Source organism: Chiloscyllium punctatum, chromosome 35 (assembly GCF_047496795.1).
Source record: "Chiloscyllium punctatum isolate Juve2018m chromosome 35, sChiPun1.3, whole genome shotgun sequence".
Classification (NCBI taxonomy): Eukaryota; Metazoa; Chordata; class Chondrichthyes; order Orectolobiformes; family Hemiscylliidae; genus Chiloscyllium; species Chiloscyllium punctatum.
Genome location: NC_092773.1, coordinates 14,446,770 through 14,472,402, shown reverse-complemented (window position 1 = coordinate 14,472,402; position 25,633 = coordinate 14,446,770). Strand labels below are relative to the sequence as shown.

The 25,633-nt window shown below is 41.9% G+C and overlaps 1 long non-coding RNA gene across 1 annotated transcript in view; it reads left to right on the top strand.

The window, feature by feature from the left end:
• LOC140459662 (uncharacterized) overlaps positions 1-1,211 on the top strand; it is a 45,215-nt gene extending 44,004 nt beyond the window's left edge. The window contains exons 3-4 of the long non-coding RNA XR_011953843.1: positions 22-75; positions 1,147-1,211. This is a non-coding gene — a long non-coding RNA (uncharacterized lncRNA). The remainder of the gene's footprint in view (positions 1-21; positions 76-1,146) is intronic.
• The last annotated feature ends 24,422 nt before the right edge of the window (positions 1,212-25,633 follow it).

Sequence of the window (25,633 nt, the reverse complement as noted above, 5' to 3'; positions counted from 1 at the left end):
ATTGTGTCTTTGTTTCAAAAGGGATTAAGGAGAAGGCTGGGAAGAATCGACCAGGAAGTCTGAATTTGATGTTGGGTAAGTTGTTGGAAATGATTCTGAAAGATTTGATCTGTCTGCATTTGTCAGCAAGGAATGATTAGGGATAGTTTGCATGGTTTTATGCGAGGGAAATAATGTTTCACAAACTTGATTGAGTTTTTGAGGAAGTAACTAAGAAAGTTGTTGAGGACAGAATAGTAAATATTGTTTACTTGGACTTCAGTAAAACCTTTGACAAGGTTTCGTTTGGTGTACTGATTAATAAAGTTAGATCACATGAGATTAAGGGTGCCAACTGGATGCAAAATTTTAACTTGATGGAGGGAGACAGAGAGTGATAGTGTAGGGTTGATTTTCCGACTGGAGGCCTGTGACCAGCGGTGTTCCAAAGGGATCGCGACTGGGTTTAGTTTTATTTGTCATTTACATGAACGATTGAGATGAGAATACACAAAACGTGGTTCATAAGTTTGCAGATTACACCAAAATTGGGGAAATGATAGACAGGGAAGACGGTTATCTAAGATTACCAAGAGATTTTGATCACTTAGGTCAATAAGCTGAAGAGTGGCAGATGGTGTTTAATTTGGATAAATGTGAGGTATTGCAATTTGTTAAAACAAACAAGGGCAGGATTGTACAATTAAAAATAGACCCTTGGGTAGTGTTATAGAACAGAGGGACTTAGGGGTTCAGGTACATAATTCTTCAAGGTTTGCAACACACATAAATGTAGGGTGATTGAGAAGGTGTTTACCATGCTTGCCTTCATTGCTCAAGCATTTGAGTATCGGAGTTGGGATGTCATGTTGAGGTTATGCAAGACCTTGGTGAGGAATCTTCTGGTGTACTTAGTCCATTTATGGTCGCTCTATTATAAGAAGGATATTACTGAGCTGAAGAAGGTTCAGAAGTGATTTACCAGGATGTTGGGAATAGAGTACTTGAGTTATTGGGAGATGCTGGGTTGGCTGGGACTTTGTTCACTGGAGCAGAGGAGATTGAGGGGTAATGACAGAGGTTCTTAAAAACTTAAGAGGTATATATAAAATGAATGGTAGGTGTCTTTCTCTCGGCAAAATCAAGACAATGGGGCTTATTTTTAAGGTGCGTGGTGAAAGATTGAAAAAAGACATGGGGGCAGTTTATTTCGAGACGAAGTGGTGGATGCGGGTGCAGTTATCAAGTATAAAAGACATTTAGGTAAGTACATAAATAAGAAATGTTTGGAGGGATATGCGTAAAGCACAGGTAGGTAGGGCTAGTTTTGTTTGGGGATATGTTCAGCATGGACCTGGTTGGACTGAAATATCTGTTTGCCTGTTGTCTGACTCTATGACTGTGCAATGACTCAATCTTCTAATTCATCGTTGCTTCTCTGTACAGAGAGAGACAGTTTTGTATTTTTCGTCTGGAGGCTTTTTGTCACTGTATTGTTCATACACATTTAGACTACTTGCCTAGGACACAATCAGAAGTTGCATTATTGAGCACTCCTGATCCATACAATTGTTCCTGATTGAAAAGCCAGTCTCTGGGCAAAACTACCCTGAATACACACCCAAACTGTTGCTAAGTCCAGCAGTCCTCTTCCACTTCTTGAAGAAGGCAACAGTCTAGACGCAATTCATAATAAGCTCCAGGATCTTGGTTGAAAACTCTTTTCTTGGTTTAAAACAATATCCTTTTTTCATTCTGGGCCACAATCCAAAAATAAAGAAAAATGGAAAGATCTGGCCTTTGAAACCTTTGATCCAGTTAACTTTGAAGAGCAATTCCTTTACTCATATCAATTTTTTTTGTTGCTTTGTTTAAAAAGTCCCTTCATTTCCTAATGTTTCTGGGAGACATAAAGATGGATACACATGGCCAAATCATACATTTTTTGGCTAAATTCAAGTTTTGTTGGGTTTTTAGGAGGGTTTTTTGTATCCTTGCTGCAACATTCCAGTGATAGTAATGAAGTGCAGTATTGAAATGCAGATTTGTCCTGTAAGTGGATCAGAGATATGCCTTGAGAGTTCTTAGAAGCTGGCACATGTTGAATGCCAGTGTTATGAGGGTGGAGTGCATGTGGTTGGTGTCCATGGAGTGTGTCCTGAGATATTTGTGCCAGCTTTCCAACATGGAGGTAGTTTGAAGCAAGCAGTGAGTTGAATCTGTGCAAGTCGGAGCAAGTGAGGACGGTAGATGATAGAGATCAGAGTCAAAATGTGTGGTGCTGGAAAACCACAGCTGGTCAGGCAGCATCTGAGGAGTAGGAGAGTTGACATTTTGAGAATAAGCTCTTCATTCCTGATGAAGAGCTTATACTCAAAACGTCTACTGTCCTGTTCATTGGAGGCTGCCTGACCCGCTGTGCTTTTCCAGTGCCACACATTTTGACTCTGGATCTGTGCAAGTGCTTACTCGTGTTTCTTTGTTGAGGTTTCCTGATGTCCAGCTTGTTTGGCAAGTTTGGTAGTGTGAGATGCTGAATACTAATGAAGCATGTTATGCCTTTAACAAGGAGCCGAACAAGCATTGATCTCATTTATTTGGCATCTCACTGCTGCCTCAGAAGAAATTTGCCATACTATTTGTGAAAAACATAAAAGATGGTGCAAGATGTTCCCAATGTTTAGATAGTCCCCTGACATTTGTCATCAGATCCTGCAACACACCTTGTTGTCGCCCACATTACTAAGACACCGAAAATATTGCACCTATAGTTTCTCCATCATTTTCTTCTTCTACATTGCAAGTTTTCCATTCCCCACCTGTAATGGGTCCACATTTGTCCCAGCTTGTCTTTTTTCACAGACTTATTAAGGCTTTTATAATGTACCTTTAAGTTCCTTACCAGTTTGTATTCATATTTGTTTTTACTCAGTTTCTTGGTCCTTCCTTGCTGGGTTCTACATTGCTCTTAGTCCACAGGCTTAGTCCACATCTACATCAGCCACTTCCCTTGATCAATTGCAACCCATAACTTCTTTCATTAACTATGGTTGATTTGCCTTTTGCTTTGGGTGTTTGCCTCTGAGGAATGTATATCAGTTGTAGTCTTGGTAGTATTTCTTTAAATTCAAGTCATTGCCTGTCTTATCTTGTGCATTTTCCAAATTTACCACAGCCAAATGGCCCTCACTCTTTCAGAGTTTACTTATTTCAGATTTAAGACTGTTGTTTGAGAATGAATGAACTGCATTGCATTCAAACTCTGTGCAAAATTATATCATATTATGGTCTGTCATTCCCATAGGCTCGTTTAGATCAAGATTATTCATTAATTCTGTCTCATTACGCAAAACTAAATCCAAAATAACTCAATCCATAGTTGATTCCTCAACATCTTGCTCCACAATCCCATCTCACATACAATCAAGAATTCATCATTCACAGCGTTAGTGCTAATTTGGTTTCCCCAGGCTGTATGCAAATTGAAGTCACCCATTTTTACTGTATAACCCAATTCATATGCAGTCCTAATTTACTGCTTGTTTGAAAGCAAGTAACATGTGGACTCATGACCATTTATCGATGACAAAGACCTTCTGCCTGTTAACAACTATGTGACTTGTTCTCAGGTAGCTGAGTAGTGAATAAAATAGGAAGAAGCTACAAGACCTCCATTAGATCAGGAGCTGTGTGTGTTCGCTGCAGCAACACCGACTTTAAGCCTGATGAAAACCAGTTTATTCTTCCTTCAGCAGTTGCTATATGACTTTTCATGATTAAGTCAGAAACCTGTTTTAAAGCTAAGTCAGCCACCCTGGGCTACCTGAAAACATACAGTGAAGGAAGGCTGAGGAGCAGATCCTGATCAGCATTGGAATTATCTCAGCGGATGCTGTGAATAAAATCCACTGAACTGCTTTCCCAGCATTCCCTCTATCCATAACACCCATGTTCATTTTGTCCTGATGTTTCTGCCTGTCTGTGTGTTCCTATAGGGAAGCTTTTAAGGAAGTTAAGAGATTTAACTGGTACAGTTACATGCTGAAGTTGATCATTGCTTAGAATAAATACTAATCCTTGTTAAGTACTGCAACCTGGCCTGTGCTGTCTATCAAACTGTACCTAAATTGGGAAATTCTGTGTATTTTTCAAAAAATCTTTAACTTCTGTGATGGCTCTTGGAATAGTGCGGCTTGATTCCTAGTGTCCTATCCCAGTTAGGTGTAATGGTTTCAAAGAATTCTTAAAAGGAGAAAAGCAAAGGAGAGAAGTGAAGAGTCGTATAGAGGCAATTGCAGACCTTGAAACCCCGGCAATTGAAGACTCCAATGGTGAAACATTTATTATCGAGAATGCACGGGCCGAATTAAAGTGCAAAGAATTGCTTAATTGTCTGAAATTCTCAGTCAGTGAGCATAATCATGATGGAATTGGACTTCTAGTGAGATAAAATACAAGTTGCTGAATTTTAGATAACTTCAAGTTTAGATGCACTAGCCTGTGAGAGTCAAGCTAGGCGTGTTTTGGACTGTTCAAATCTCAAAGATCACAAAGGAAAAATGGGGATAAAAGGACTCATTGTTCAAACAAGTAATTCTACTTTAATCACTCTCCTATTGTCAGCAAATAGTATGTCCCTACTTCCAAACAATCTTCCCTCACCTTCTTTTACAAGTAAGAGAAGAGAGTGCAGTACTGATTTTTAGTTCAGTCAGTATCCCGCAGCAGACATTGCATGTCTACTGTGATGATCCAAGAAAAAATGTTTTCCTTACTGCTGAAGGAAACAATTAAAAATCTTTTTTGGACATTTGAAGATTGTGAGTTTAAATCGCAAAATCAGTGCTTTGCAGAGATCACTGGAGGGTCCTTGAAGCTTTGCTACCTGAAGGCCCCTGATTTAAATAATTAATTCGGAAGGAAAGAAATTAGAGATCCAAAATGCCAGCAATCCAGTAGGTCTGCCCTGCTGAGCTCTGCACCAGAACCCAGGCGGAGTGGTGCATTCACCCCCCCCCCTTTCTTAACTATTGTAGTAAAAATCGGTAGTTTTCATCCCCAGAATTGCTCTGTGTTAGTTTAATTGAGCAAGGAAGATGACCAAGGGAAAAGGACAGCGAGGATTGCAACAAGCAGGGCACTCCCCTGCAGCTGTGAACATGCCTGCAGCTGCAGCATCAGCCTTCATGAACTTCCTTGAGGACCTTTTTGTGGAGCAGAGCCTGGTCTCGGAATTCATGAAACTCCGAGAGAAGATTGATTCAGCGATGTAGGAAGACCGTACCAGGCTGGAACTGATCTTGGTCATGCTACAGAAGCATGACCAGGAGATCCAGTGTCTAAGGAACGCATTGTGGAGATGGAGCAGTGGACTGCGACTTTTGAAACAGCAGTGGAATCTTCAGAGGGCTGGGTCCAGGCCCTGGAAAGGCCGTTACAGACCTTGGTGGAGCAGGTCGATGACCTCAAAAATCGAGGCCCTCGGAAGAACATCTGCTTAATCAGGCTGCCGGAGCTGGAGGAAGAAGGCCAGCTAGTTGGTTTTTTTTGGAGCAATGGCCCCTGCAGTTTTTGAGACTGGAATTCGGGGCAGGTCGAGCAGGCTCACCGGGTCCCAGAGCGACTCCGGCACTAAAGAGATAAGCAAATGGTGTTGGAAGCTTCTAGAGCATTGGGGAAGGATCCCCAGGCTCTGCTGTACAAAGGATCAAGAATTATGTTTTTCCAAGACTTTTCCGTGGCCGCAATCCACAAGAGGAAGGCTTTTGATGAGACACTAAGTTGGCTGAGGAACTTGAATATTCAGTGAGTCACAGAGTCATAGAGATGTATAGCATGGAAACAGACCCTTTGGTCCAACTTGTTGCTGTTGACCAGATATCCCAATCTAATCTTGTCCCACCTGCCAGCACCTGGCCCACATCCCTCTAAACTATTCCTATTCGTGTAATCATGCAGATGCCTTTTAAATGTTGCAATTGTACTTAGCTTCCACCACTTCCTCTGGCAGCTCATTGCAGGCACGTACCATCCTCTGCATGAAAAAGTTGCCCTTAGGTCTCTCTCATATCTTTCCCCTCTCACCCTAAACCTATGCCCTCTAGTTCTGGACTCCCCCACCCCAGGGAAAAGACTTTGTTTATTTATCCTATCCAGGCTCCTGATGTTTTTAGAAACCTCTATAAGGTCACCCCTCAGCCTCTGGCACTCCAGGGAAAACAATCCTAGCCTATTCAACCTCTCCCTGTAGCCCAAATCCTCTAACCCTGGCAACATCCTTGTAAATCTTTTCTGAACTCTTTCAAGTTTCACAAGTAAGTTTGCAGATGACTCCAAAATTGGGGGTGCAGTGAACAACGAAGAAGATAACCTCAGATTATAGCAGGATCTTAATCAGATGGGCCAATGGGCTGAGAAGTGGCAGATGAAGTTTAATTTAGATAAATGTGAGATGCTGCATTTTGGGAAAGCAAATCTTAGCAAGATTTATATACTGAATGGTAAGGTCCGAGGGAGTGTTGCTGAAAAAAAGAGACCTTGGAGTGCAGATTCATAGCTTTTTGAAAGTGGAGTCGCAGGTCGATAGGATAGTGAAGAAGGCCTTTGGTATACTTTCCTTTAATGGTCAGAGTATTGAGTACAGGAGTTGTGAGGTCACATTGCGGCTTTACAGGATATTGGTTAGGTCACTGTTGGAATATTGCGTGCAGTTCTTGTCTTCCTATCGGAAAGATACTATGTAAGATATCCGGCAGTAATACATTTCAACCACGGAGGGTCCGTGTTTAATTTTGACTCATCAGAAAAGGGAAAAGGACTTCCTGGGCACCTTAAAATAGACTGGCTGCCTCAAATAATATGGATAATCGTGTTCACTTTGTTTTCTCTGTGGTATGCTTGGTTTACTTGGTTTTGTTCTCTTAATATGTGGCGGTCCCCTTTTTCTCTTTCTCTCTCTTCTTTCTTTACCCCTTTCCATTATCCTTTGTTTTTCTGTCATTTACTTTCATTTCATATTCTTGATATGAGATGGGGAGGAAAGATTTGGGGAGGACGGGGGTGTGTTTTTTTACCATGATTGCCTAGGGTCAAAGTATGGATAGGACGGGTTGGGTGCACACTCTTAAATTTCTTGTTGTAAGATGCATGTAACTTTGTTAAACTTTGTTTTGCCTTGGTGTGGGGTGTGGTTTCAGCTAGAAGGAGCCATGAAGGGATTAGTGGATCGTGTGAGTGCCCCCTGTGGGCAAGGGGGAAAGTCTCTTCTTATTTGTTTTACATGTTGGTTCATTGTCGCAGTAGTTTTTAAAAGTTTTGATTTGGTAGTTTTTGTTGTTGTGTTCTCAAGTTCACACAAACTGGTTACTGTTTTCACTCGGCACGTTATGAGCGGGGTCCCTCCTTCGGCGTCGGGGGTGGGGGTCATGTGCTGTTTCAGATAGATATGGCTAATAGTTCATTTAAATGGTGCACCTGGAACAGTAAGGTGAGTCATTCACTGATTAAGAGAAAAGAGATACTTTCAAGCCTTAGAAAAGACCCTTTAGAAAAGACCGGGTCTATGTAGCCTTGCTTCAAGAAACACATCTAACCGATAAGGAGCTTTTAAAGTTACAGCAGGGAGGGTTTGGTTGGGTGTTTTTCTCATCCTTTCATTCTAAAAGGAGAGGAATTGCTATACTCATCCAGAAGAATCTTCCATTTCAGCTGTTGGATCAAATTAAGGATGAATATGGGCGGTTTATGATCCTTAAAGGTTTAATGCATGGAGAAGAGTATGGGATCTTGAACGTATATTGCCCCTGGCACACCCCCTCAAATTTTTAACGGATGCACTTTCCAGGTTGATGGACCTTGGGGCACGTCATAGGGGGAGTCTTTAATCATCTTATGGACCCTAGGGGAGAGAGGATGCATAAGGGTTTCACAGGTATATCCCCACAATGCAGGCAACTGGTGGACCTGAGCAGGGAGCTGGGGTTGGTGGATATGTGAAGATGTCTTCACCCTGAGGGTAGGGACTTCACCTTTTTCTCTAACCCACACAAGTGCTACACTCAATTGACATGTTTTTTGCTCCATCAGCCTTTTTGAATTTGGTGCTGTCGTGTAGAATAGGCCATTTCTGATAATGTGGCAGTGTACATGGAGGTCAAGGCCAATGGTAATGCGACAGATTCACGAAGGATAGCAAGTTTACTGAGTATTTTTTGCAGGAATTTAAAACTTTTTGGGACATTAATTCGGTACAACCAGTAATCCTCGGTGCTCTGGGAGACTGCCAAGACTGATGCAGCGACCCAGAAGCAGCAGAGGGGAGAGCAGCAGCACATGCGTGAGGCCCGGCTGAAGGTAGCTGAGACAGCATACTTAGACAGACCGTCTGTAACCAAGTTGCAGAGGATTACAGCCCTTAGCGCTGCTCTGAATGCTACGCCCACCCACACAGTAAAGAAGGAGATCACCTTTGCGAAACAGAGGTTATTTGAGTATGGTGATAAACCGGGTAGATATCGAGTGTATCTGGCCAGAAAAAAGAATGCCCCCAATCTATGAGAGAGTGTACTGGTACTCTCACTTGCAATTCCAAAAAGATTAACACAGCATTCAGGAAATTCTACTCTGAGTTGTACCAGTTGGAGGACTATGAGGACAGATTGGCGAAAATGGAGTCCTTTTTTAAGACCTTGGTCCTCCCAAGTGTAACGTCAGAGCAGATATCTCTTTTGAATGCCCCTCTGACAATCCAAGAGATACATGCGACAGTGAGGCAGCTCTAGAGTGGTAAAGCGCCTGGCCTAGATAGATTTCAGAACAAGTTTTTTAAGGGGTTTATAAACGTGCTGGCCGGGCCGATGTTGGATATGTACAAATCTTCCTACAGTCAGGACTGCCTCCCATCCTCTCTGAGCGAAGCAAGTATTTCCCTTATTCTCAAGAGAGGGAAAGCCCCAGAGGATTGTAATTTTACAGGCCCATATTGCTATTAAACATGGATTTTAAAATTTTGTCGAAGATGCTAGCATTGAGGTTGAACAAGTTCTTGCCCTCCATTGTAAAGGAGGACCAGACAGGTTTTATTGGGGGTCGCAGATCTTCTAATGACATTAGAAGAGAACTGAATATGGTTCAGGTATGTCAGCAAGGGTCGATTCCAGGCTTTGTTGCCTCCCTGGAATGGTTTGGTCTTGGAGGGGTCTTTGCCGGGTGAGTGGCAGTGTTATATAGTGACTCTAAGGCAGCAGTTCTCACGAATGGTATAAGGTCTGACAATTTTAGTATTGGGAGAGGCAGCCGACAACGGTGTCCCCTTTCACTGTTGCAATTTACATTGGTGATTGAGTCATTGGCAGAGGCCTTCTGGAGGGACCCCAATATAACTGCTCTGGAGGTAGGGTCAGGATGGCATTATATCACCCTTTATGCAGATGATGTTCTTCTTTTTCTAACTAACCTGACAATATCTGTACCCCATTTCTTTGGTTCTTTGGGGTACAGATATTGTCAGGTTAGTTAGAAAAAGAAGAACATCAGCTGCATTAAGGGTGATAGAATGCCCTCCTGACCCTACCTCCAGAGCAGTTATATTGGGGTCCCTCCAGAAGGCCTCTGCCAATGACTCAGTCACCGATGTAAATCGCCTGTGGAGGGTCTTGTTCGAGTACCAGATCTTGGGGGCGGAATCTGATTCCTTTTCAGGTGGTCACAGGGAGGTTTCCTGTACTTAGGCATTTTTAATCACCTTATCCTTCGATCAGTTATATAAGTCTAGATTAGAGTGGTGCTGGAAAAGCACAGCAGTTCAGGCAGCATCCGAGGAGCAGTAAAATCGACGTTTCGGGCAAAAGCCCTTCATCAGGAATACAGGCAGAGAGCCTGAAGAGTGGAGAGATAAGTGAGAGGAGGGTGGGGGTGGGGAGAAAGTAGCATAGAGTACAATAGGTGAATGGGGGAGGGGATGAAGGTGATAGGTTGGGGGGAGGGTGGAGTGGATAGGTGGAAAAGAAGATAGACAGGTAGGACAAGTCATGGGGACAGTGCTGAGCTGGAAGTTTGGAACTGGGGTGAGGTGGGGGAAGGAGAAATGAGGAAACTGTTGAAGTCCATATTGATGCCCTGGGGTTGAAGTGTTCTGAGGCGGAAGATGAGGCGTTCTTCCTCCATGAGGGTGGAGAGGGAGTGGCAGTGAAGGAGGCCCAGGACCTCCATGTCCTCGGCAGAGTGGGAGGGGGAGTTGAAATATTGGGCCACAGGGCGGTCTGCTAGGAGGCGTCCAGCCTCCCTAATGTAGAGGAGACCACATTGGGAGCAACGGATACAATAAATGATATTGGTGGATGTGCAGGTAAAACTTTGATAGATGTGGAAGGCTCCTTTAGGGCCTTGGATGGAGGTGAGGGAGGAGGTTTGGGCGCAGGTTTTGCAATTCCTATGGTGGCAGGGGAAGGTGCCAGGATGGGAGGGTAGGTTGTAGGGGGGCATGGACCTGACCAGGTAGTTACGGAGGGAACGGTTTTTGCGGAAGGCGGAAAGGGGTGGGGAGAGAAATATATCCCTGGTGGTGGAGTCTGTTTGGAGGTGGCAGAAATGCCCACGGATGATTTGGTTTATGCGAAGGTTGGTAGGGTGGAAGGTGAGCACCAGGGGCATTCTGTCCTTGTTACGGTTGGAGGGGTGGGGTCTGAGGGCGGAGGTGCAGGATGTGGATGAGATGCGTTGGAGGGGGTCATGTGCTGTTTCACCACGTGGGAAGAGAAATTGCGGTACAGTAGCGAGAGAAGATAAGACAAGATCTTCAGCGCTGGGAGGATCTTCTGATATCCTGGTTGGGTAGAATAGCTCTGGTCAAAATGAATGTTCTTCCTCCTTTTTTATATCCCATGTGAATGCTCCCTTTGATGCTGCCAAGGCAAGCACTACAGAAGCTTAACAATTGGCTCGTTCTTTTATCTGGCATCATAGGCAGCCTCTTATTAGGTTTGCTAAATTGTAGCTTCTGCAGGGGATGGGGGATGTGGACCTTCCAGATTTTAAGAACTATCAATTAAGTTCCCAATTATCCTATGTGGCTGATTGGGCTTGCCAGGACCTGAGGTCTCTGAGGCAAAATGCCTCCTCATCAATTTGGTGTTTATGGACAAGATGAGGACTGTGAAGGAACATTGCAGAAATCCGATTGCCCTTAACACGGTTAAAGCATGGAGAATGACGTGAGGGGAATTCGTGAAAACTTCCCCTTTTACTCCCATAGTAGGAATGCCAGGATTCCGGCCAGGATCGATGGATTCTGGCTTTAGGCTCTGGGAATCTCGAGGGGTTTCCTGTCTGGGAGATTTACTTGAGGGGGAAGTTTTGATGTCTTTTGAACAGCTGAGCCAGAAATATGAACTACCTAGGAGGGACCTCTTTTGTTATTTTCAGATTAGGGACTTTATACAGAAAAAGACTACATTAATGGTTAATGTAGTCTGATGTGAAGAGGAGAGTACTTTGGTCCGTGGGTCCTCTCTCAGTCAGCACCCTCTATCATTTATTAGGAGGTAATGTCTCGAAGGACGTTGAGTAGCTGTGCTGGATCTGGACTTAAAAATGTGTTGCTGGAAAAGCGCAGCAGGTCAGGCAGCATCAAAGGAGAAGGAGAATTGACGTTTCGGGCATAAGCCCTTCTTCAGGAAAGGCTGGATCTGGAGTCAGGAATTGGGGGTGGAGATTTCTTCAGAGGTATGGGAGGATATTTAGGAGAACGTAAGGAGGATTTTGATCTGCAATAGGACACAGGCTATGCAACGGAAGGTGTTCCACAGGCCTTATTTGGCACTGGAGTGGTTTGTGAAATTTAAGACAGCAGCACCTCCAATGTGCTCCAAATGTAAAATGGATATTGGTACTCTTAATCACTGCTTGTGGTCATGCCACAAGCTTCGTAGATATTGGGGCGCTATAGCGAGTGTCTTGGAAGGGATCTTGGGAACCAAGGTCAAGGTACATCTGGTGTCCCTCCTCTTGGGTTTGCTGAATCTCCCCTCTTTGGAAACACATGGGAGGAAACTGTTTAATATTCTTTAATTTTGTGTGAGGAAGAACATTCTGTTCAGCTAGGTGTCGGAGAATCCCCTAGGGCTCTCTGGGTGGCAAAGGTTAGTTGTGAAGCACATCCTCCTGAACTTCCTTACAAGTATGGTAACAAATGTAACTCTTTTCTAGGATGTGGCGGTCCTTTTTGAACTATATAGACACAGACTTGTCGGCTATATTGGTTAGGGCCTTTGCGTAGCTGTGAGGACTGTGTCTGGTAGGCCGGGGGCCCCTGGGAGGAGGAATTATGAATACAAATGGCGATGCCAACTGATGCTCCTGGTGATGGGGAGCTTTGGTGGGGTTACGCTGAGTGTTCTAACTTAATTTAATTTGCCTTGGTTCAATTTGATTTAATTTCGGTTTTTTTTGTTTAATTTATTCATTGATTTGTAGTTTGCAAATGGTTTTCTGTTTTCTTTCTTTTTCTTTTAAAATTGTTGTGGAGTAGAGTAGCAGTTTGTTTACTGTTACTGTTGTTATAATATAAGATTGTTATACTATTTTATAATTTTGTAAAAAAAATCAAAATCTTTTTCTCAATAAAACCATTTACAAAATAAAGAAGGAAAAAATTAAGCAACTTCTTCAGAACCAACAAAAGAATATTAAATGGTTTAAAAAAATATGGTGAGACAGTTAAAAAAAAAGTAGGACACATTGAAAACAACCTTGACTGTGAGAGAGAGTCTTCACCAGAAAGGCCTGCAGATTCCAGTCATCCATAAATTACTGAGATAATGTACCTTGTTTGACTGTCACAAAGAAGCTGAATGGCAACTGAAAAATTATTCTTTGTTGAGGCCTTTATTTATTGAGGCCTTTAGTAACAGAGATTTGATTGAACAAAAGTGGATCATACTCTCACCTTCACCACACACTGATTAGCCAGAACCATGTAAGAATGAGACAATGTGGCAGGTTCACTTCTGGCAATGAGATCCTGAGAAAGATCTGCCTGAAGGCCTTGAGATTAGTAATATCTGGAAAGAGATCAATCTGAGAGTGGTACAGTTGAGAACAGAAGTGAGTCAAATAGTCAGGGACAAAGCATAGAACAAGGTAGGATCGATAAATTAAACTGCATTTATTACAATGCAAGGGGCCTAACAGAGAAGGCAGATGAACTCAGGGCATGGTTAGGAACATGGAACTAGGATATCATAGCAATTACAGAAACATGGCTCAGGGATGAACAGGACTGGCAGCTTAATGTTCCAGGATACAAATGCGACAGGAAGGATAGTAAGGGAGGCAAGAGGAGGGGGAGTGGCGTTTTTGATGAGGGATAACATTACAGCTGTACTGAGGGAGGATATTCCCGGAAATACATCCAGGGTGGTTACCTTGGTAACATCTTGAAAAATGTCCATATTACAAAGGAGGAAGTGCTGGGTGTCTTGAAATGCATAAAGGTGGATAAATCCCCACGCCCTGATCTGGTGTACTCTAGAACTCTGTGGGAGGCTAGGAAAATAATTGCAAGGCCTCTTACTGAAATATTTGTCTCATTGATAGTCACAAGTGAGGTGCCAGACGACAGGAGGTTGGCTAACGTGGTGCCACTGTTTAAGAAAGGTGGTAAGGAAAAGCCACGGAACTATAGATCAGTGAGCCTGGCATTGGTAATGGGCTAGTTGTTGGAGGGAGTCCTGAGGGACAGGATGTACATGTGTTTGGAAAGGCAAAGTCTGATTAGGGATAGTCAACATGGCTTTGTGTGTAGGAAATCATGTATCACAAACTTGATTGAGTTTTTTGCAAAAGTAACAAAGAGGATTGATGAGGGCAGAGCTGTAGTCGTGATCTATATGGACTTCAGTAAGGCGTTCGACAATGTTTCCCATGAGAGACTGGTTAGCAAGGTTAGATCTCACGGAATACAGGGAGAACAAGCCATTTGAATACTGAACTGGCTCAAAGGTAGAAGAGAGAGGGTGGTGGTGGAGGGTTGTTTTTCAGACTGGAAGCCTGTGACCACTGGAGTGCCACAAGGATCGGTGCTGGGTCCACTTCTTTTAATCATTTATATAAATGATTGGATGTGAGCATAAAAGGTATAGTTAGCAAGTTTGCAGATCACACCAAAATTGGAGATGTAGTGGACAGCGAAGAAGGTTACCTCAGATTACAATATGATCTTGATCAGATGGGCCAATGCCTGAGAAATGGCAGATGAAGTTGTTGGGTGCTGCATTTTGGGAAAGAAATTTTAGTAGGACTTATATACTTAATGGTAAGGTCCTAGGGAGTGTTGCTGAACAAAGAGACCTTGGAGTGCAGGTTCATGGCTTGTTGAAAATGGAGTTGCAGGTAGATAGGATAGTGAAGAAGGCGTTGGTATGCTTTCCTTTATTGGTCAGAATATTGAGTACGCGAGTTGGGAGTCGTGTTGAGGCTGTGCAGGACATTAGTTAGGCCACTGTTGGAATATTGTGTGCAATTCTGGTCTCCTTCCTATCTTATTTCTGAAGGCTTCCCATTTTCCAACCATCCCTTTACGTACGAATATCCACCCCAATCAACTTTTTAAAGTTCTTGCCTAATACCACCAAGATTGGCCTTCCTCCAATTTAGAACTCTAACTTTTAGATCTGGTCTATCCTTTTACATCACTATTTTAAAACGAATAGAATTGTGGTCGCTGGCCTGAAAGTGCTCCCCAACTTGTCACCTCAGTCACTTGCCCTGCCTTATTTCCCAAAAGTAGGTCATGTTTTATACCTTTTCCAGTAGGTACATCCACATACTGAATCAGAAAGTTTTCTTGTACACACTTAACAAATTCCTCTCCATCTAAACCCTTCACACTATGGCAGTCCCAGTCTATGTTTGGAAAGTTAAAATCGCCGACCATAACCAGCCTATTATTCTTACAGATGACTGAGATCTCCTTACAAATTTGTTTCTGAATTTCTCTCTGACGATTAGGGGCTCTATAATACAATCCCAATAAGGTGATCATCCCTTTCTTATTTCTCAGTTCCACTCAAATAACTTACAAATGGTTCAAATCGCGGGACCCATCTTCAGAATGCTGACTCAGTTTAACTCTGCTTTCTCTAAACAGCTGCTGCCAGACCTGCTGAGTTTCTCCAGCAATTTGTGTTCTGTTTCAGATCTTCACCATCCACAGCTCTTTATTTTATTTTAGTGTTTGTCTCTTTCCAGATGTTATGTACTGGAAAATGTTGCTGTCTTTTGGCATATGCAAAAGAAATCCAAGGTGTGAAGAATGACCATTTCTGAATGCAGAATTAAACTGCATAGTGGAAACACATTAAAACAGGAAGTCTTGGTATATCAGGGAAAACCCACTCCTCAGTTTAAAAACAAGTTGAAGATCCATAGGTGAAGTTTTTCAGGACAATATCAAAGTTGAAAGGAGTGGAAGAACAACAAATTAAGATTCGAAAATTACGTTGAGGTGACACAAGGTTTCAAGGTCTGAAGATTTTTGGCCAAAGAAAAGATGATGGGAGGAAAAGAATTCCAGTCTCCAAGAATAAGAATGAGTTCAAGCTGTCATGGTCAGATGACTCCTCACCGACAAAATGAGACCACATAGACGAGAAGGAAATGAAGATGGAAAATAAAAACATGCCATTGAAAGCTGGAAGCGTTATCATAAATGTTTTTTTGAGAAATGTTGCAGGGGTGTCATTAGAGTCTGCTGAGATAGAAGAGTGGGATTCAAGTTCTGAATTGACTGCTGAAAAGTAGAGCAGTTGAGGAGAAAAGTATTTTGTTCTGACGTAGAGCACTAATATTCAGACATGGGAAGGAGAAACACAAAAGAGATCAGAATGTGTTTAAATTAATAATTCTATGTAGCTCTGAACATCTGAATCTTCTCATCGGGTCAATTAAAACTACTAAATTATTAATGTCTCATTTCATCTTAACACTCGTCACAAAGAAATTGCTGCCTCTGATTGTGTTTTTGTGGCCTGTTTAATCATTGCAAGCACTGGTAATTAAACTGTTGTTCTTGTCTGACAGTCAATAAATTACATGATCTTTATGCTTGGTAATTGCGCAAGCCCTTCCACATGCTGAGCCAATTACACCAGCAATTATAGAGCGCTTTGCAAACAAAGGATGAATAATGGAGCATCACGGCTGTTTTAGTGACTGATCTCACACACATTTATGTTTGGGAGCAGTTTTGGGGGAGCATGGTTCTCTGACACTGTTCCATGGTCTTGTCACACCTGATCAAAACAATTGTTTCCAGTCCTAGGTGCTCACACTCCTGGTCCTTCAGGGATTCAAGGTATAGAAAGGGTAGATGCTGGTAAGATGTTTCCCTGTCGGAGAGCCTTGAACCATGGGCACAAATCAAAAATAAGGGGCATGTCATTTCGGACCAAGGGAAAGAGAATTTATTTTATACAGAAGGTATCAAATCTTTCAAATTCTGGAACCCAAAGGGCTCTGGAAGCTCATTGTTTGAACATATTTAAAGTAGAAGTTGATAAGTTTGTGTTTATCAATCATGTAAATGAGGATAGTGTGGGTTAAAGGCATTGATGTGCTTGATCAGCCAGGATCGTATTAATTGGCGGAACAGGCTTGAAGAGTGAATGGCCTCCTCCTGTTCCTGTGTTCCCACGTCAGTCATAGATTATTTCCTGTCTCATCCAGTCCTATTATGGAAGCTGTTCTTTCAGATATTCCATCCCTCAATCTGCACCTGCTCTCTCCTCCTGACATTGCTCCTTGTTTTTCAAAGACTGTTTACATTATTCTTTCTCTCGAAGATGTTTTTGCCCTTCTCTAACCACTGTTATTCTGTTTATTTATCGATAGGTATTCACTTTTCCTTCATCCACCTTTAAAGATTTTGCAAGCTCTTTACTTTGTTTGAGTCATCGAGATTATAGCACAGGAATTTGAATCTGTAGTGTTGAGTGTAATGGGAATGGATTCGGCAGCTTTAATCGTAATTCTCCACTTTATATTCTTGATATACCTGTTCGTGTATTCACAATCCCTAGAACTGAGACTTCACAAACGAGTGCTCCTGGGATAAAACTTCATGTGATATGAGTGCATCAAAATTCCCAAATGGCTTACTTGGTATATTTGGCACCCAAAATGCATTTGATAGCAGGGAATGTGCAGGTTTAGTGCTCACTGGGTGAGGAAAGGGCAGTAAATTCAGATAGACCATCCACAGCAGATCACTAGATGATGATTTGTATTGGAAGAACTAGTGTGTGTATGGCATAAGACCTGATTGCGCTCAGCTTTGATGCTTCTCATAGTGATGCAGACCACTGACACGGTGATGCATTGAGGAATGACCATCTGAGTGAATTATGAAAAAGGTCCATGTTTCAGTTTGTCGGAAAGAAATATAGAATAAATATTTTTAACAGATTAATGTGAAAAATTAAATACATCTGACTTTTGTCATAAAACTTTTTACGTCACTTGATAGTTGAAGCAAATCTCTTGCATCGTCAGGAAATGTGAGCTACTTTGGTAAAATCCAGCACTCTTAAAATCTGAGACATCAATTTTTCAAATGGGTTGTTATTTCTGCATGTAGAATTAGACTGTTTATCATTATTCAGTTAATTTGAACTGTTTTAAAAAGTGCTAAGATATGTGTCAAGATCGAATCATTATGAATATCTCATTTGACAAGGTGTGACATTAAATAAGAGCTTGTGATTTGGGGTTAACATAACATGAAAAGAGTACTGAAGCCAAGAAATGCTGAAGATCACAGCAGGTCAGACAGCATTCATGGAGAGAGAGAGAAAGCTAGCATTTTGAGGCTTGATGACTGTTCATCAGATCTGAAGTAAGTGTGGAGGGGACAGCATTTATGCTATAGTTTAGCAGGGCAGGCATTGAGACAATGGGTGTAGGGTACAGTGAAGAAAAGATGTTGTTGGTTGGGAGAGGAGTGAGGGGAGGACATGATAATAAGCTAAACGAAAGGGAAGAAATGTTCACACTTTAACAGTGTTGACCAACTGGAGGAACTATACCTCATCTTCAGACTCGGTTAAGAAAGAGAAGGAAGCATATGTCAGATATACATAGGAGTGTGTACTTAGAAGAGTGCAAAGGCAGTAGGAGTCTACTTAAGAAGGAAATCAGAAGGACAAAAAGGGGACAATGAGATAGCTTTGACAAATGGGGTTAAGGAGAATCCAAAGGGTTTTCATAAATACATGAAGGACAAAAGGGTAGCGAGAGAGCAAATAGGGCCCCCCAAAGATCAGCAAGGCAGTCTTTGTGTGGTGCTGCAGGAGATGTATTTTGTATCAGTGTATACTCTGGAAAATCTAGAATGTGGGGAAATAGATGGTGATATCTTGAAAAATGTCCATATTACAGAGGAGGAGGTTCTGGATGTCTTGAAACACATAAAGGTGGATAAATCCCAGGACCTGATCAGGTGTACTCTAGAACTCTGTGGGAGGCTAGGGAAGTAATTGCTGGGCCTCTTTCTGAAATATTGGTATCATTGATAGTCACAGGTGAGGTGCTGGAAGACTGGAGGTTGGCTAATGTAGTGCCACTGTTTAAGAAAGGTGGTAAGGACAAGCCAAGGAACTATAGACCAGTGAGCCTGACATCAGTGGTGGGCAAGTCATTGGAGCGTGTCCTGAGGGACAGGATTTACACGTATTTGGAAAGGCAATGACTAATTAAGGATAGTCAACATGGCTTTCTGCTTGGGAAATCATGTCTCATGAACTTGATTGAGTTTTTTGAAGAAGTAACAAAGAGGATTGATGAGGGTAGAGCAGTAGATGTTATCTATATGGACTTCGTAAGGCGTTCAACAAGGTTCCCCATGGGAGACTGATTAGCAAGGTTAGATCTCACGGAATACAGGGAGAACTAGCCATTTGGATACAGAACTGGCTCAAAGTTGGAAGACAGAGGATGGTGGTGGAGGATTGTTTTTCAGACTGGAGGCCTGTGACCAGTGCAGTGCCACAAGGACTGGTGCTGGGTCCTCTACTTTTTGTCATTTATATAAATGATTTGGATGTGAACATAGGAAGTATAGTTAGTAAGTTTGTAGATGACACCAAAATTGCAGGTGTAGTAGACAGCAACGAAGGTTACCTCAGATTACAACGGAATCTTGATCAGATGGACCAATGGGCTCAGGAGTGGCAGATGGAGTTAAATTTATACAAATGTGAGGTGCTGCATTTTGGAAAAGCAAATCAGAGCAGGACCTATACACTTAATGGTACAGTCCTAGGGAGTGTTGCTGAACAAAGAGACCTTGGAGTGCAGGTTCGTAGCTCTTTGAAATTCCTCCCAAAATGTCAATTTTCCTGTTCCTCGGATGCTGCCTGATCTGCTGTGCTTTTCCAGCACCACTCTAATCTTGACTCTAAACAGTAGAATCTGCAAGTACTCACTTTCGCCTCGTGAAGAAGGAGTTTAGTATGCTTTCCTTTATTGGTCATATTGTTGATTATAGGAGTTGTAGCTGTAAAGGACGTTGCTTCGGCCACTTTTGGAATATTGCGTATACTTTTGGTCTCCTTCCTATCAGAAGGATGTTGTGAAACCTGAAAGGGTTCAGAAAAGATTTACAAGGATGTTGCCAGGGCTGAAGGATTTGAACTATTGAGAGAGGTTAAATAGACAAGGTCTTTTCCCCAGAATAGAGGGCATAGGTTTAGGGTAAGAGGGGAAACATATAAAAGGGATCTAAGGGGTAACATTTTCATGCAGAGGGTGGTCCCTGTATGGAATGAGCTGCCAGAGGAAGTAGTGGAGGCTGGTGCAATTGTGACATTTAAAAGGCATCTGGATGAGTATATAAATAGGAAGGGTTTAGAGAAATATGGGCCAAGTACTGGCAATTGGGATTAGATTGGGATATCTGGTCGGCATGGACGAGTTCGACCAAAAGGTCAGTTTCTGTGCTGTACATCTCTATGACTCTCTGACTAGGCATTTTACAGCATTCTGGACTAACCTTTGAGTTCAACACCTTTAAATTGTGAACATTTTTTCCGTTTCTTTATCATGACCTCTCCTCCCCATCCCACTTCGTAACCTTCCAAGTCGAGCAGGAGACACACCATTGTTCCTCCAGTCTCATATTCTGAGCACTTAAGCTGAACTATCAACATTCTTTCTTCACCAGCAATGTACCCCCAGCGCCCCCGCCCTCCTCACCTCCCCCAGACTAATGTATAAATGCTGTCCCCTCCACACTTCACTTAAGCTTTGAAGAAGAGTCATCTCAACTTGAAATGTTGGCTTGCTCTTTCTCCATGCATGCTGTGTGATCTCCAGCATTTTTGTCTTCAGCATCTACAGTAATTTCTTCCAACATGGAAAGAGGCTTGATTATCTCAAAGCAAATAGAGTGGAAGCATAAATGGGCAATTTTCAGGTTTGCATGATGTGAGATCAGGCCAGAAGCTTCACCGATTTATAATCTGTGTCAATGACCTTGATGAAGGGATTGCATGGATGGTTGCTAAATTTGCTGATGACAAAAAGATCGGCAGAAAATAATTCCTGAAGAGGATGTAAGGTGTCGATGGAATTTCATGCTGAAAAATGTAAACTTCTCCACTTTGGTAAGAAGAATAGAAAAGCAGAATAGCTAAGTGGAAAGAGTTAAAAATCACACAACACCAGGTTATAGTCCAACAGGTTTAATTGGAAGCACACTAGCTTTCGGAACAACGGTCCGAAAGCTAGTGTGCTTCCAATTAAACCTGTTGGACTATAACCTGGTGTTGTGTGATTTTTAACTTTGTACACCCCAGTCTAACATCGGCATCTCCAACTCATAAGTGGAAAGAGATTGCAGAACTCTGAGGCACAGAACGAGTTAGAACATGGTTCACAATAGTATGGTGTAGCTGAAGAGATTTGGAAGATGAATATAATGTTGTTATTTTTCCAAGGAGAACCAGATATAAAATCAGGGATGTTGGCTGCAGTTGTAGACAGAATTGGTGAGACCAGGTGTAGAGTGGTGTGTACAGTTTTGCTCACCTTATTTAAGAGAGGAAAAATTGGAGAACCAGTTCAGAAAAGTTTGCCTTGACTGATTAATGGGGTGAAGAAGTTATTTTATGAGGAAAGGTTGGGCAGGTTGGTCTGTATTTATTGATGTTCAGAAGAATGTGAGGTCATCTTGAGGTGAATTGATGGTGAATGATGAAAGAATATTTCCCTTTGTGGAGCAGACGATTAGTGATTCAAAGTGAAGGGATCTCCTACTTACCATGTTTTTCATCCAAGGCTGGACAAATCAAAATAAGTTGCAGGAAAGCATCCCACCGTGGTAATCGAGTGTCATACCTGTAACTTCAGGCACATTACTATAATGTGTTATAAAAGTTTCTATAGCAGTATTAGACACCAAGATATCTGTAGGGAACAAAGCCAAAGACCATTACTGTTGAGAATGTGGCATGGCACAGTCCTCGGGCCTGGATTAATACATCAGCAAACTTTCCGACACAAGGAACAGCAAATTTGCTGAGTCACAGATGAAGCCAAATTACTACTGATGATCTTTGTACTACATTTGATCTTTTTGTCATTCCTCTGAATTTTCACATTTCAATAATATCTGGAATTGTCATGGAGAAGTACACTCAGGAACAATCAGAGAAGGTAAAGTCCAGACAGAACACAGAATCATCAGATGAAGACCCAAATGATTGACTCTGGACAGCTGTTGGAATTTTATATAAAGTAAATAAAACTGTCTTCAATTCTCATTAGTGTTGTGGTAATCTCTGATGTTTGGCCTTGTACAGCTGAATAGTGTCGTATTACCTTGTCTGTGTGCTTTTCAAAGTTATAACTTGGAGCAACCATATCAGTCCCACCTACAATGCAAAATAACCTTTCCAGCTGCTCTTTTAATGGCTTCTATGAAGAGAGATAATGAGGAATTCCAAGGTATGAGAATTATTTGCCTGATTGGCGACCTGGATCGCAGTAACAGAAGCAGCTGGATTTTGTCAACAGCTCAAGGCTGACTCTTCAACTGAGTAGTTTGGGCTCCATTACCTTCAGAGTCAACAAGATTCACTGATTTACGATCAAGGGGATGGAATGTCGGCTTCTTCTTGTATGCTCCTCAATTACCATAGCTAGTATTCTGAAGCATCCCTCTGTTCTGCTGTCTTCTAAGGAGACAGCATGGACTTGGGTGAATTCAAAGCAATTGCTTCAAAGCTAAAGAATGTTTTCAAAGCTTTTCTTTACCCTGTTGTGAGGTTGACTTACAAATAGTAGAGGAGATTTAAAAATAATCAAAAGGTAAAGGTATGCCAACTTCTGGCAAACGTCTTTGGGTCTTGATTTCCTAACAAATCACATAAGTTAATGAAACCAATACATCTGTGGAACTTGAAGGTCAGAATACAGGCAGAGGTTCGATTTATAATTTTTTTTTTGCGAAGATCCATGCAAGCATTCAAGGCCTGAGCTAGAAATGAAAGATTTGGGACTGTGTTTTTCCATCCAGGAACATGATGGATGAACTCAGAATAGAAAATAAATGGTCTCTGAGAGGCATAACTAGAAAGCCTGCCTTAGTTTTCACCTATCCGCTGTTTTCAGAGAGAGAAAAAGAGGACAGGTGGAACATGAGACCCTGCCAATTAAGGCATCAATTCCATTATTTGGCCATGTGAAAAGGCTCAACTTTAGATGCTGCAGTTTCCAGAAAGAGGGAAGAAATTGTGACCTCAGAACAATGACAAGCAATGGTTGGAGGCATGAATAGTAACAGAGTCATGTTCGCAGGTGAGAGAAGTCTTTGCAGCTGAAGTAAGATCGGCGCATAGAAACTATTGAGGCATAACAGTGGCATCATGTACAACATGGAAGGATCCCTGGGAAAGAAGACAGTCAGATTGACTAACCAGAGCACAGAATATACCAAAATAGGTGAAGTTTGCTTAACAGACAGTGTCAAAGCACACTTCACTTCTACAGAGGTGCAGTCACAGACAAACGAGACTCTTGTCAATAAGGAGTTGAACTTGGCTTCATTCATAGTCAAGCTCTGCCAGTATCAGCTAAGGTCCCTGTGGTCTTGAATTTCTTCATCTCATTTCAGGGCTCAGCGTCAGACCTCCACAGCAACTCACAATCAGCTGCTTTACAATTGACAAGCCTGCAATATATGGTATCATCAACAGCAACAATGTGACTCTCAGAACGTTCAGACAGGTGAAAGAGATTGATCAACATGGAGGTCTGAAACTGTGTGAATGTCTAATTGGTGCTAAAATTTGCCATATGTCTGTGTATGCTGGCTTCAATGCCATGCACAATGGTCAGTCATGCTGTGTCTCACAAGGTTTGACTAAGAAGCCAATATTGCAAAGGACAGTCAGATCCAGCAAGATTCAGAAGATGAATTCATAGAGGTCTTAAAAACTAACTTAATGGCTCAGAAGTTTAAAAGTCAGCAGTATGTTTCTTTATGGCAAATATGGGATTAGCTCGGCAACCTCACATGAATGTGAAGTGCTACCAGCTTCTGTGTTCATCACAAGTGACTGATGGCTTGTGTTGAATGCTTGGTTCCCTCCCTGTTCATGTGTGCTGAGCATCTTTGAATGGGTCCCTGCAAGTGTGACAAGGTTCTTTGGAGACAGATTCCCTTCCACATCACATTTCTATCAGGATGTTACAACATTAGGAATGCACCATCATATATGAAGAGTGACCAGATGGGACTTCTGAGAGAGGCACATAAATTCACAAATGTATAAAGTAACTGTGCTCAATTCCAGCAATCTGCTGGCACCTTCTGCTGCTGCATTTAACAGCTAAGATGCATTCAGGAAAAAACAGAGACCAGAGATAAGTTTGACCCTCAGCTCATTTGCAGTGAGGTTCAGAGACAGTAAGATAAAACCTTCCTGGAATCTATAATGATTTGACCGTTTCGTAGCAATTCCATATGCATTGCTATCTTTGGCAGCAGAGATTTGCATTTTGGAACACAAGGGGAGAGAAATTGTGCAAGTCAGTCCTTAAACTTCAAGTTGCAAACAACAGCAATCTCAATATCTTTTCTAATAATTCAAGAGAACTCCATGATGATTGGAAAAGAGAGTAGCAGAGGTGAGCCTTTTCTTCATTTTTGTCCAGAATAAGCACAAATCCATTTCCAGTTTGGCTGTGCTCCTTCAGGCATCAGACCTTTTAAGGCCCTGTGAGTTGCAAAAATGTGCTTAATGGAAGCTGGAGATAGAAGCAAGAAAGCAATGTTGGATTGGTCTTTGCTTCTGATTCCTGTCGATGATTATAAAATCAGGACTTTGGTTTTTCAAAATTTGCCAAAGTTTTAAAACAAAACTTATATTTAGTTCATCTTGTGGACAATCATATTGACTCTACCAAGTGGAATCATCACATCGTGTTTTGTACAGAAAACCATACACTCCAATGTGTCAACTTGTCTTATAATGTTATTTATTAATCCCATTCTTGCCTGTAACTGTTCATTTTGGAGTTTGTTCTGTTAAAGAAGTAAGCATACTCATGTTGAGATTGTATATTTATGGACTCCAATGGCACCGAAAAGGGGACAGTTATTTGATTCTGACATATTAGACCATGCAGTTATTATTGGCATTGCTATGGAAGAGACCAAGTGATCTGATGTGTTGTAACCTCACAAGGCCCGAGATTGAAGAATTAGTCTTTCCTTGAAGCTGTTGGAGAAGGCAGTAGGGATGGGTGATCTATGTAGACGTTGCTAAAACAATGAGAATGCTTTATTGATCTGCTGTGATGTAATGGCTCTTTGGTGCATTCACTCACAAAGCCCTGATAATTCTATCCATTTCATTCTTATGTCACCAAGGCAGTCAGGTGACTTCCCTAGGGATCCAGACATGTTGTTTTAGATTTTGTACGTCAGATCAAACAAGCTAAAGCAATGGGGCATGCAAGTTTCAGGATGTTTGAGAGTTCCTGCAAAGCTGTCAAGCAGCAAATTGGACCTTGATGGTATTCAATATCTACTCAGGGTGAGACATGTACCTATTGTAATATTCCTCCTGATTGACAATTCTGAGAGGAGAATATTGTTCCGTGTCATCCACTGCCATGCAGTGATAAGTCCATCTACCTTAAAAAATCTCATGGTTGAATGAAATTTGAAGAATAAATGCTTCATAACAGCTTCCACCTTAACTGTGTAGGATCATTTGCCTGTTCTAACACATAATGTTGTGGTCTCAGGGATTAGAAGTGTTTTCTCTTGAGGGAGTTAACTGTTGGAGCTTCCAAAACAACACGTCACTGATTTCAGCCTCAACTTTGAAGAACTTGACAACCCATAAAATTCTTGCTGATTCTTGGTTACTCTGCCATTGCTGAGAACCCCCTGTAGCTCCCTGAAACAACTGGATGTTGTTTCCATTCAGAACTGGTTTTCATTCAGAAACTCGTGGTTTTCTCCAAATACCTCTTTGATCATGAAATGTTTTCATATATTCTACTCACTAAGAGCTGCAAAGGATTTACCTGGATGAGTTGTGTACAATCAGAGGCATGATCTTTACATAGTTCCTCACTTGTTCTGTCA